Below are 14,400 nucleotides of genomic sequence, written 5' to 3' on the forward strand. Positions count from 1 at the left end.
CGGTCATAGGCGCAAGCCCCCCCCAACCAACCCCACATCCTGTCTCTTTATCCTTCATACAAGTGGCAGACAGATAGGGGCTCGGGGGATATTGCAGCAGCCACTGGGTGAGAAGGGCTCTGCGTGTACGTGTGTGTGCACAACTGTCAGCTTGTCACTTTACAAATGCTACTGATGTGTATGACGGACCTGCTGGCGCTGTTGTGCACAAGCTGATCACCTGATGTGAACCAGAAGATTTTCACAACTTTAAAAGCCACACATGACGTCCAGTAAACACTAATTCATGCTTTGCCTTTCGGTTTCCTTAGACAGGGACATTTATATAAAACAGTGAGTTTTGATGTATTTAGACGTCTGTTTTTGTCATTTTTAAACCATCATCATTTTGTTGATGAGATTGTAAATCCTCTTAAGTCTTGTTTTCTTAATAAGCTTCAGTAAAAATTCATTCATTCTTGTTTAAATACAAGGAAAATTGAATCGCACTGCAGGAAACACGCCCATGGAAAATAGTAGGTCACCATCTGGCACCACTCTAACATGTTGCAATTAAGTAAAAGTTTAAATGACTCAGCAAAGTAGAGGTTTTGAGGCTTCTCACCGTTCATATCTGTGTTTTTGTTTTAAGCTGCCGCAGAGGCGCACAGTGCTGATAAAACATCAGGCCTGATGGTAAACCCAGAGCCCACTGGAAGCGTTTGATCTCTGGATAGCGGCCGTGACTCATCCGCCATGCGTTTTTCCGTGGGCATGTGAACACACTCATACAACATACACCACTCAGACGATGCCTGTCCACGGTGCGCCACTGGGTAACAGGATGACTTCAGACTCGCTGTATCCACCAAAGCCAAGGGATCAGACGTACCACACACAGGACTCATATCAGTGTTGGACGTGCACATGTTCGCGCTGCCAAATGTCTCGGTAGCTCGGAGCAGCTGTTGTGAGAGGACTACTGAAAGTGGCTCAGAGGAGACGACAGAGAGAGAAGCAGGTCTCCAAACTCTGCAGGCTCAGCTCTGAATTTCTGTCTTCGTTTGAAAAATATATGCTTCCATTATGTCTGACTGGGACTTTACACCGCTCATGCAAGGACTTGCAAGAGACTAAAGAAAATCTTCAAGTTTGAAATAAATCCAGCAGTTTTTAGCTTTAAATTATAATGGAGGAAATCGGAGAGAAAAATATCGAGATTGTCAATTAAATTGATACAGTTGGTCTATTAAAGGGCCCCGTAGTCAACATGTTTACAGTTAAGCTCCGGGGATGAGCTGAGTCTGCTTCAGTGAGAGGCGATATGCAACCTTTTTATTTATTTATTTTTTTTTAACCTTTTTAGAGTTTTGTTTCACAACAAATCAGATAGAAAAAAATAGCTTGTGGCATATTGGAACCATGTTCATCAGGACATCTCTGCAGGATGTTTTACATCTTTTACAAATAAGAAGGACACAATCCTTCATGCTTTTTTTCTTTTTTCATTATTTCTGGGTCAAATGCAGGGACAGAAACATGCTTATCATGTGCATGGAGTAGTTTTACCTTCCAGTTATCTGGGTGTTTTGCTCTGATTTTGAGAAGCTTTACAGCTTTTAACTTAGTACAATTTTAGTAATTCACCATAATCTCAGTGGGTAGCACTGCTGCCTCACAGCAAGAAGGTCACTGCTTACTGGCTCAGGTAGCTGAGCAGGTTGTCCTGCACAGGTTGATTCCAGCTTCATCCCAGTCGACCTGTAGTCATGTCTTTGGATGAGATATTTCACCTCCGTATGAATGTTTTGGTGGTTGGAGACACCATTGACACACATTGGCTGACATGTTTTTGTCGATCTGTCCCAGGGTAGCTATGACAACACATGTAGCTTACCATCAGCAGACGTGAATGAGGATTGGATGGATTCGATGTAAGACACTTTGAGTGGCGTCAGTAGAAAAGTGCAACATGAATCAAGTCAGTTTTTATTCCATGTTTGTCATTCTTGTCCAGAGGCCAATTTACATAAAACTGGACATTGCAAACTCCACATTATGGATCCTAATTAACAAATTTGACTCTTTTATTCTATGGTCCCAAACACTCAGAAGAAGGTTGGATTGCGTCAGATTTTGTGTCTCATCCAACAAATATCATCCGATAACTTTTGACTTTTCAACTCTTCTGTCAGTCACGTCTGGTTCTGGTTGCTACGCAACCAACATGGTGAGGTTTAGCTATCATTTAAAAATATCATTTTAGATTTGCAACTTGTCACCTGGGTGCTACAAACCAGTAAAAAATGTTGACACCTCATTATTTCTAGGCCTTTACTGGGACATTATTACTATATTTGGAGAAAAAAAAAGAACAAATTTACCTAATAAACATTTTCTTGTGAGACTGAGCTGGTCTTCTTTAACACCACGCTAACAACAGGGGTTGCTGTAGTTACTGTCTTCGATCCCATGGTTTGCTGCCTGTCTGCCGCTCCTGCTGTTGGTTTATTTTCATCATGAAAGCGATCTTTGCCTGAGATGAACTAAACAGTCATATGAACATAAACATACACAAAGGGTAACTCTAGCCCAGAGATACAGAAACCATATGAAGAAGCACGAGTGGAAACAGGTTTTTTCCTTTACATCAGAAAACTGGTTGGATTTTTGCATTGAATAAACAAAATATGAATAATTTTTAACAAATAAACGTTCCTTTTGTTTCTCTGATTAACATGAGTTTGGCTGAATGAGTAACCAGTATCTGACAAGCCTTTGAATTCTGCCTCGGTCAGCAGCGGAAACGCAGTGTGTTACACAAGATGACGAACTGAATACTTCAGATTAATGCTGAAGGAAAACATCTCCGCAGGAACCAAAGAAAAAGGGCGGCTGCAGCTCAGCAGGAAGAGCAGTCGTCTCTCAACTGGAAAGTTGATCAATTCCAGGCTTCCCCTCAATATGTGCCGAAGTGTCCTTGGGCACAACACTGAACCCCGAGTTGCCCCCTCTGACGTGCCTATCAGGGTATGAGTATGTATGTAAGTTGCTTTGGATAAAAGCATCTGCTAAATCCGTGTTTTTCAACCTCTTCTGAGTTAAGGCACACTTTTTTTCACTGAAAAATCACAAGGCACACCACAAACCAAAATGTTTTGCTTTTTCTTAAAAAGTCCATGTAATTATTGTAAAGTCCATCTAGTCAAAGACTCGAGTCTTTGACTAGATGGAATTTTATTATCTTTCACTGGGGCCTTTTTGGATGAACACAGAGCTGCTTTTTAGACCAATTAGGTAAAATTGAGTAATTTCTCAGGGCACACCTGATAATCTCTCACGGCACACTAGTGTGCCACGACACAATGGTTGAAAAACAGTGTGCGAAATGACTACAGAATAGAAAAAAAAATAAGATCCATGCAACTCAGAGGTTACTAAAGTAAAATAAAATGCCAAAGAATGCGCCTAAAAGTTGTGGCTTTTCATCTCTAAACTGCTCCCCCCTTTCCACACACCCACAAAGCGCTCTGACATCGTGTTGGTGGTATTAGGTGTTACACAGGGGTCCATTTCCCTCTCAGCTGTCTGAGTGGAACACACCCGCTGCGGCAGGGCTCCCCCTCGGCTCCATGTGTGACAGTAATTTTACACAGCCGGAGCTGTCGGTCCCGGAGGTGGGCCATTAAAGTTCAGGTGAGGTTAATTACAGAGAATTGTTAAGCCTGCTGCTGTGCGCTGGACGGGTGGGAGGGATTTGACGCCTCCAATGCTGATTTCTGTGTGACAGGGCTCCACGGGCTCCGCGGGTGTTCAGCAGCAGATTTACACACAACACCTACAAATGCCAATCACTCACTGAAACAGCTCGGAATTAAAGCCCACAACACAGCCACATGAAAATACTACAGCTTGTTATTACACTCGACGGATAAATTACCACACGCAACATGCCGTTGCCCACATGAAACACATACACACATATATAAATTGAGTGTAACTACCTTGAAATAAGCAGCCAGATTTAAGAATATTATTTTGCACAGAGAGCACAATCTGTAATTTCTGCTAAGAGGTTTATTGAATCAGACGAGCCAAACACAGGAGCAGCAAAACAAGAGCGACTCAAAAACGCAGACCTACCCTGTTTGAGTAAAGATGAGATTATATTGGATTAAAGGGGATTTTTGCAATGCAAATGAATGCACCTCCAATCAATAAGGCCTGTTCTACTCAATATACAAACTAATTAAGAGGTAATACAATCAAACCTGAATAAAATAGATTGTGCAGCTTCCTCAGAAAGAAATCCAATCAAACCTTTTTATGTGAAAAGATAAAATCTAAAGCGATCTTTCTTTGTACGAATAATGACCTCCGCTTTGTGTCCATTTAATAAGGAAAACTTGTCTTAAGAGGTTACGCTCAATGTGCATATTCTAATCAATATGAATTACATAGGGTTTTATCTATGTTATCTGCTCCAGACTGCTAAGCTAATTAATGTTTTATCGAGTGTTTTAACTCAATTATTTTGCAAAGTCAAAGAGGTTCAACGCAATTTTCTATGAGCAGCCGGAACATTGTCTGAGGAGGCGAAGTAGCTGAGTTCTGCAGCATTTTAAAGGGGGACACGGTCGCCACATAGTTCTTTTCAAACTTCTCGAAGCATTCATTTCAATGAAAACATAAATGTAGTACGAGGTTTTGCTTTATATTCAGTTTTATAGAAACCATGCGTCTCTGACAGACTGTTACATGCTGGGCTGCATTTGTTGGGTATCATTGCAAAAGTTTGGATGAGTCCACCCCTCCTCCTCCTCTTGCGCTTCATTCCAGCTGATTGCTCATTTTCTAATGTTAATGGTGCTAGGCTGGGGCTAGGGTTTCTCCCCTGTCAGCTGGCCACTGGGGCTGTGGGACGGATCTAATGGGCTCTGACAGGAGGGAACTGATCTCATTCAAAGGGGATTTGATATGTGGCATGAATGTGGTGACCCTCAATGGACATATTAATGACCGTTATCATTCACAGACTCTTGCCATTCATAAAGCTCTTTTCTGCTGGATGCACCGGTGCTACGCCAAAGGCCATGACTTATGGATGAGCTGGCCATATATTGTTTTTCTCTGCCTTTTAGGTAGCACGTCAAAGTGACTCAGAGGGCTGTTCCGGTGGTTTCAGCAGCAAAGCGCAGTAAATAATAACATAGTGGGTGTTGTTTACAATTCAATTACAATCACATGCTGGCAGAGATAAAGACAAAGGCATGCAGTCACAGGAGACTTTACAACGGAGTCAAACGGTCAATATTTAGCTTATCTTGCATGGCTATTTATGATTGAGGCGATTCTTCATGCAAATTGTTGCTTGTGTTCATTTCTCATTGTTACTGCTTCTTTTTGGAAGTATAAAAAGTAGAGCTAAGGGTAGAAACATGAAAGGTTTGGTTCAGTTACTGCTTATCTTTACTCATATGGATGGGAAAGTAATTTCTTCGAAGTGTAGCAGTCAACATACATACATCAAGTCAAGTTTGCAGAATAAAGAGAAACTTCATGTAAAAACGCCATCAGGAGGATTCTGATCTGATCAAACTCATTCAGATCAACATTTCATTGTAATCAAGAGTTCCTTGCTGGCAAAGAGAACATTCAGAGAGAAACTTTAGGAATCTATCAGCCACACTGGCTGGTGGTCAAAAGATGAATGTGCAAACCTGTTTATATGAAATATGAATAAATCCAGAAGAACACTGATGTCTACCCACAGGCCTGGAAAATGAAAGTCACATGACCCTGCTAAAAAAGCAGAAAAAATAACAATACGTTAAACATGTGGATGCCTTTGAATAAACATGTCTTAAAAAGGCTGAGCGCTGTTTGTGCAAAAAAAAATGGCGCAGCCACAATTAAATGTCTCAGGCAGGATGTTCATCAGAGTGTGGTTTTCCAAAGAAATCCCAAACAAAACTAGCTTGTCTATAAATGGGAGAAGTCGGCAAAGAAACTCATATTCAGCCATGCAAGCGTCCGGCGAGGAGTAGAGATGACCGTTTCTTCATTGCATGGGGAAACCACGGCAAACACATGTGGCTCGCTTGCTGCAATTTGAGCTATTCTGTCTGGTACCTGGCTAAGATATCTGTCAGAAACTCATTTACTCATAGTAAGATCAACAAACTCCCTTTCATACTGTATTCATCAACAATCATTTTCTGTAACATGAATATTTCTTATTATATGTCTTTTTTTCTGCAAAAGGAAACAAGCAAAGTGAAAACATACCATGAGATGTGCGTGCTTTCTTTTACAACTTCTTTTATGCCATGCAAACAGCTGCTATTACAAATTTACCATTAACCTCAGATTTTTAAGATTACTGTGATTAATTAAAAGCATATTTCAAACATTCCCAATTTGCCCAATTTTCCCTGCATGCTCTATTAGCAGAGCTGAGGTGCAGATCTGAGCGGCAGCAGCTTGGAGAAGTGTTGCCCCACAGATGCGCAGGAAGTCACATCCTTTCACACACTTTGAGGTGTCAACAACGGTATTTTAACATACCCAGTTTTAATCTCTAATTCCTGCCACCTATCAACCCTAAAATAAAGTTCTTCCTCTGCTTCCTCCTAACAACAATCTACCATAAGGATATGCCACAAGGCTTAACACTGCTTCGTTCTTCTGCTTGGGATTTTTAGTCTTCTTAGTTTGCAAAGGAAAGATCTGTGGGAAGCAAGCTACAATGCTCAGAAGTAACCCTGTGGGATTTAAAGGGCAGGATGTTAAAAAAAATATGGCTAAATATACCATTCAATCACATGTAAATGAAAAATGCATGGTGTACTAACATCTAACTAACATATGTTAGAAAATAGTGTTAAGAAATTAAAGGTATTCACGATAATTTATCAAAGAAAATCAGCTATTTCTTTTTTTATTATACCTCCACTACATTTAAAGGCACAGGGGTTTTTTTTGTTTTTTTTTTATCAGTAATTTGGCTTTTTATGAGCAAAAATTTAGTGTTGCTTTCATAAATATGCATTCTACTGACGTAAAATCACAATTACAACAAAATGAAGGTGTTCTTGTAGCTTATAATGAGTTATTTGTAAACACATCATCCAACAGAAGGCTGCCATGTTGCATCGCCATCTTTGAATAGTGTATCCGAAAGGGAAGAAACTTGTTAGCCTTACGCGTTTAGTTGTGTATCCCTGAGGGGGGAGGAGAAACAAGCGCATCATTAAACTTGTCGTTTTAGGAACATACTATCTGCTCCATGAGATGGAGGAAAAAATAGCCAAGAAAATAAAGAAATAAATAACTGGGAGAAAATGAGAGTTTGCCAGATGGAGACAATTCAGATGGGAAAAGGGCTTCAAAACTGATGTGGAGGATGCAGTTTCTGTTGGATAGGAAACTTAATTCAACTTATTAAGGCAGGTAGTCCAGCAGCGACTTTATCTTCCCTTTTGAGTTGGATTATTTACTGTTGCTAGCTGTATGAAACAGCAGATGCTAATTTGGTAGTTATCCTACTGTGGAAAAGCTCTGTTGCAACAGTATTTTTAGTTTCTGTTTCTCCTTACAGAAGTTATACCAGCAGGCGACCGTGTGCTTCTTTGAACTGTTTTTTCCCAGAGTTTTTATTGCTCTGTCATCATTTATTTCAGCTGATTTGTCAGGAGCTAGCTATTAGCAGCTAGTAGATATTAGCAGTAGCTTGGTACCAAATACACGGAAGGCATGCCTATAACTTATCAGCATCATAACCAAAACAGAATTTTGTATCATGTACCTGTAGGGGACACCCCAACTTCTGCAAGATGTTGACATTTTCACATTTATGACTCTGCAACTTTTGTAGTGCTAATAGTGCGCTTAAACATGGAGGAACCTGAGAGCACTTCATGGTTGTTTGCATTCAATTAGCAAATCACTAGATTGGAGTAATTCTTCTACTGGGTATGGTTACATGGTGTTTTTAATTCAGAATTAAATAATTCAGAATTAACTTAATTCTCTTACGAGTTTACATGAAGATAATAATTCACTGGACTGTTTACATGAAACAAGTCCTCACTTAATTCCTCTTTAGAGCGACAGGTTGGGAAGGGTTCTGACTGGACAGAGGGTGCATGTGACGTATGACGTACATGGAAATAAACAAAGTTGGCTTCCTGCTTCTTGTCTTTTTCAGTCGTAACTTGTAAAAACTACATAGTAAGTACCAGTTTCACCGCTATTTTTTTTTATAATTTTGAAGTACCAGCTCAACACAAGCATACTACTTCACTTTTTGCCGCAACTCAGCAGAAGAAGAAAGATAGACCACCGAACACGGGAGGCAAAAAAATGTGCATCATCAGGACAGGACAAGGTAACGAGCATGCGCAGTACGACTGGAATTAACTTAGAGTGGAATAAAAGTTTACATGACACAGGAATTAAATAGATCAAAAATCAAATGCGAATAAACCATACACTTACATTGGAATTAAGTTTAATTCCGAAAAAAAAAAAAAAATTAGCATTAGGAATTAAGTGTTTACATGGTCGTTTTTCATCAGTTTAAAGTGGAATTAACTTTTATTCGGAATTAAACTGGAATTAAATCTCCCATGTAAACGCACGAACTCTGGGGCTTTACAGACAGCTAAGCTTACTAAACACTAAAACATGTAATCATAAAGCACATAAGTGAGCTAAATTTCATTACTTAAAATTATGTAGCTCAGAGTCTTCGCCTCCACTAATTGCAAAATTCAACTGATTGAAAAATTCAATTGATAGAAAATTTCAATTGATTGAAAAATCAAGTTGTCAAAAGGAAAGTATAAATTTACAGCATTGCTAACAATGTTTTTCAAGGTCAGAAAAAGTAAAACAAACAACAGATGCCTTCAATGGCAAACTGACAGATTAAACTTCATAAAACAGATGTAACATATGAGTAGTTGAAGCATCAAAAGCTTTACCCAAGTGCTGTTTTTCACTTCGAGGCCAAGCCAGTGGGACATTTTTGCCTGGCTTCATCCACAGCCTGGAAAATCCTCGCCACATTACTACCATTGTGACAACTACTTTGCTTTCACAGTCCAAAGATCAAAACAGCAGCCATGTTTCCAAGGAACAAATGCCCTACCAGCTGGGCTGGTGTGAACACAGATATAATGCTGACAGGAAGCCGAGGCAGTCACTTGTAGAGCCAATTATGGGCAGAGCCGTGGGGGCAGGTTTACAAACACCGCTTTGCTTGTGTAGCGCTACTCTGAGGTGTATGATTAACTTCCTCACCAAAAGTACCCAGGCAGCCTGGAGTCTGCCCTCTTTGTAGGTGGCAGAACTGGTGAGTCGCGGTGCAGAGAAGCCAACACTCGACTACCAAGAAAAAAAAAAACTGTGGGCTGTACCCAAAACGGTTCATTTTGTTGTTCTTATTACTGACTGTACTTGCACATTCTTTGGCTTTTAATGGTTCTTCTGCAGGGCATGTTTAACCATTTGGTTAGGTTTTACAGTGTTCCTGTCACTGGGAGAATGCAGGTTACAGACCTCTCATGACGCCACAGAGGCTTGGCGTTCTCCATACAAGTCAGGAGGAATTCAAATGTACCCATCCGATGAAAATACCTTTGCTTTTGGACAACTAATTAAAGGCCTTTCCCATGAAAAGAGGATGGAGGAGCAACTTAATTAACCAGTCTCTAGATTACCCTGAATTATTCCGCCCTTCCTTTCCCGAGTTGAAATTATTTTCTTGAGGATCAGAGACGTTTTCTTTAAGAGCTGAGCTAAAAATAAATAGATTTAAAAAAAGAAAAAAAAAAACATAAATATGTGGTGCTTAGTCAAAATAAGGAGCATCCACAGTGTTTGCCTCCTCCAATGTGGCAGTGTCATGGAAGCAGAGCGCGGATACCAGCAAACAACAGTTTGGTTTTTTTTTAAACTATCCACAGTCCAGCAGCCCTCCTTCACCGCAGAATTTAAGAAGTTCCTTTCACCACATCTGTCCTATTTGTGCCGCCTTTTCTTCACCTGACTTGCTCAAGAGATTTGCTTTATCTTAAAGGTCATTTCATTCAACTGGGCAACAAACAGAAGTGAATATAACTGTCCCCAATCTTCCCCTCGCAGAATTCATGCTTGACTTGCCTCAAATAAAGAAGGTCCCCGCCAGCTCGCAGAAGGAGCTCACAATCTGGGCAGCTCAATAGAAAAGACTCCCTGTATCATACAGTCCCCCTTTACAACTCTACATTTCCATTTAATGACACCCTACATATTAACCCTGGTCACCATCCAATTACACAGAATAAGTGAATTATTTGTGCCAGCATGCAATTTGAAAATGTTTTTCATGCGATGCGGGGACAAGAGAGGAGCAGGGGGCCCTTTTTTTCCCCCCCTCACCCATCCTGCATTCATTAAAGTGCAAGCCTGTGGGTTATTTTTGAATCCATTAACTCTAAATACAGGTGATTCCCAGCTCACTTCTATGCAGGACCACCGAGATTCCCTGTCATGGAGTGTTATAGGGGTGTAGATGGACACCAACACAACTGATTGGATGAGCTTTTCTCCCCCAGCCCTGCACTCAAGCAAACAAACTGGCCAGGCAACCAACAGCGCTCCATTCATATTTAATTACAGCCTGCTAACATCGCTGGTTGGTAACATTACACCCGGCAAAAAATGGAAAGAACTCTGAATAAATTAGATAATATACTGGAAGTCTTTGTAGGCAACATGATAAAATCTACATACAAACAGTACTTTTGATCATTATATTAAAATCTGATAAATAAAGCCAGAACAGTCATCACACATCTTCCATTCAGTGGCATGTAAATAACACCAGGTGGTAATATTAAGTATCAAATGTGGGACGCAGCAGTCTCTGTCACATGATCCACCTCTGTAGGTGTAAAGTCATTACTGGCCTCCCATGCTACAAGCTTCTGTGTGTGTGTGTGTGTGTGGATAGAGAGGGGAGGGATCGGGCAGGGATGACCAGATGAGAGGTGGCTGAGTCCAGCCAAGCCATGTCAAGTTGCTGAGCGCTGCTCTACCCAGCGCCATTGACTCACGGCTGAGCTGTAGATACACATCAGCAGCCGTGTCTGTGCTTAGAGAGCTCAGCTAACCCGTCACATGGTAGCGCTTTCTTACAATTCAGTTTTGGCGTCAGAAGCTAATTAAAAACAAAAAAAAGTAGACAGTAGAAACATGAATTTTCCAATGAAGTTTGATGGAAAACAAGCACAATAAATATGAGATTGTTCATGTTTTGTCTGTCAGATTTAGGTCTATGGCTTAAAAATTTAATATCAGCTTTTATTTTGTCTGTTTGTTTGTTCGTATATTTTTGGTTCCAGGCTCAATTAACAATTTCAGTAAACTTTTTTTTCATTCATTCATTCATTTTCCGAACCGCTTATTCCAATTCAGGGTCGCGGGGAAGCTGGAGCCTATCCCAGCCGGCTTTGGGCGACAGGCAGGGTACACCCTGGACAGCTCGCCAGTCCATCGCAGAAACTTTTTTTTCCTTTCTTAAAAAATACACGACAAAGTAAATACATCTACTTTACCAAAATTTGAAGTGCAACTCAACAAAAGCTTTCAAGCAAACTCATAAAGCAATATGGCCACTATGCCATTGTAACACAATAAATATAACTTCACAACATTATTTAGAACTACCAGCTTTGAGTAAAGACGTTATTAACACTCCAAGCAGTTCTCTCAAGATCTTTTCATATGTATAGCTGTGCAAGTGGGCAAGGTGGGTTTGATAACTCTAGATAAGGTCTAAAGTTGTCAGCATCTATAAGGCTAAACTTTACTTCTGTACAATTTGGTACTATGTTACGCTACATAACTTTCTACTGGGCCCTGTTCTAATCATTTCACAATATTTCATGCGATACACTGTGAAAATAAATCCCATAACATTTGTTGGATGTCTCTTAGCAAGGGTCTTAAAACCTGCTGCTGTCTTGTGCGTCCTTTGGAGCGCAGAATTAGCATGTCTTGGCAGGAGATCTGTATTTAAAGTGTTGAAATAATTGGTTGTGTTGCCACCTTTGGTAGAAAAAGTAAATTTTTAATGTGTTGTAACTCTGAGATCAGAAAACTGAACCTGTTCCAGATAACTGATGATACCTACTGTTATTGGGATGTAGCTCTTCCTTGCTAGGTAAGTTGTTTTTAATCAATTCATTTTTCTGTGAGGGATGTGTAGGTGACACGTTGTAGTAAATATTAAAGAGAAAAAAGAAACAATTTTCTTCAAGAAAAATAAAACAAAACAAAAAGAAATTGTTTTAGGTGGGAAATTTCTAATTGAAAATTAAGTCAATAAAATCAATTCATTGCCCAGCAGTAGTCTGATTAGTTCATAAGAAGATGAAAAGGTGTGGAAATAATAATCTTGAACAAAATCTTCTGTTATTTGTGTATTTCCAGGACTTGATCCAGATTACATGAATAAAAAATAACTTTCCAGAAAAATTTTGATTATCAGGGAAAAATTAAACAAAAGTATCTCATCAGGTGTTCCGCTTGACTCACTTGACTGGCAGGTGTTTTTAGCAGAAATAATTTCTTTCAGAAAGAAGAGCTCTGTCCTCTTTTTACCTCTGGGTGTCCACTGTTTTCTTCCTTTTTTTTTTGTTTGTCACATTGAGATTTATTTCTTGGTTTAGACATTTATTTCTACTGAATTAAAACCACTTCAAACATCCTTTATGTTTACTTTCAGCAGGTAAACTTATGCAATTCCACAGTTTACAGCTGAAATTAAGATGGTCCGTTATCACTAACATCTGATGGTCGTCTGATATCATTGTCACATGATAGCAATCACAACCCATTCATTTTTAAACAAATAACCAGTAACAGTGAGCACATAGGTAACCCTAACCATGTATTTATTTATTTTTCTTCTAACCATGTATTTATAATATCTAAATCTTATTAAATACATTGATTGAACTCTAACCATGTACTTTTAGAACCTCATCATAACTATCTGGGTCACAGTGAAATAGAAAAATGACCTCTGAACTGATGGGGGGGGGGGGGGGGAGGGGGATTAAAAATAAAACAACAAATACCAGTATCTGGTTACAAAGTCATACCTAAAATGCATCAGGGAGACTGGTACAAATGTTTCTAATCTATGTGTTTATTATTTACAATGTTGCTACATTGGCTTAAAGTCTACTGGTTAATTTGGTTTTCCTTGAAAGGTAATGAGATCAGGTCTTCTGCTTTCCCATCACCTCATTAAATCATTTACAGTCTCCGTATCCGACAAGTAGTCAGGACACATGAAAGACTTTCACCTTCACAGCGCATACTTTTAGGCTGATATTCTTGGTCATCTATTGGTGGAGAATAGACTGTCATTAAGAGTCAATATCTTCACCAGGGAAATAAGAAACTCAAACTAACACACATACAGAGTAACACACAGAAGTAAAGGCTCAAGTACCGAGGGGCACCATGGCATGAGCGGGCAAAGAAAGTTGCGGGGCAGACAACAAATACACTCTTGAGTGTGTCACCGTCTCTTGTTGGGCTGGCGCCTGTCACTCAGGGAGGTCCTGGAATATGCACCGGGGCCATCGACAGGCGTCTGTGTCAATGCCTGACAAACCTCAAGGCACCAGGCTGTAATTGGAACGACTGGCCTAATCCTCAGATCAAGACAGATTCATTGACAACATAAGCGGGTGGCAATCCCAACAGCACCTTATTAGTGAAGCTGGCCTCTTTGCTGGAAGCAGCAGCGTCACCACAGATGCTGTCTTGACCAGGCAACACACTTTTACAAAAATGCTCGGTCACGGAAATTCGTTTTTGTACTTGGTCTACCGGTGCGCACCGGGATGCTATCGGCTTTTTCTCAGGGATTCAGGGGTCTAAGAACTGCAGCCTGCATATGATTAAAGCAAAATAAATAGACAAAAAAAGTTTAAAAATTCACTCTTTTAAAAAGCTCAAGACTGGGAAACAAGATTTGTTAACCAAAGACTGGAGCTATGACTGCTGAAAAGAAAAAAATACTGTGAGCACTCTTGGAAGTCTTTCATTTAGCTGTTGCAAAACAACAACAAAAACAAAGTAAAACTGAGTAAAAAAAAAAAAAGGACACACATACACAAACAAACATACATATATATATATATATATATATATATATATATGTATATGTCTAATTTTGTAAGAGCTATGATATGCAAATGAGGAGCCCTCAAGAATAATTTTCCCAACTTTTGTACCATGTTTTCTGACTGACAGAAAACAAAACCTCAACACAAGAATCGTCTATGATAAAAACTTTTGGTTTACCATCCCAAACCAATGTGCTTAGAGCAAAATGCACAGAAGTGAAACATCAGC

Source organism: Telmatherina bonti (genome assembly GCF_933228915.1).
Source record: "Telmatherina bonti genome assembly, chromosome: 1".
Taxonomy (NCBI): domain Eukaryota; kingdom Metazoa; phylum Chordata; class Actinopteri; order Atheriniformes; family Telmatherinidae; genus Telmatherina; species Telmatherina bonti.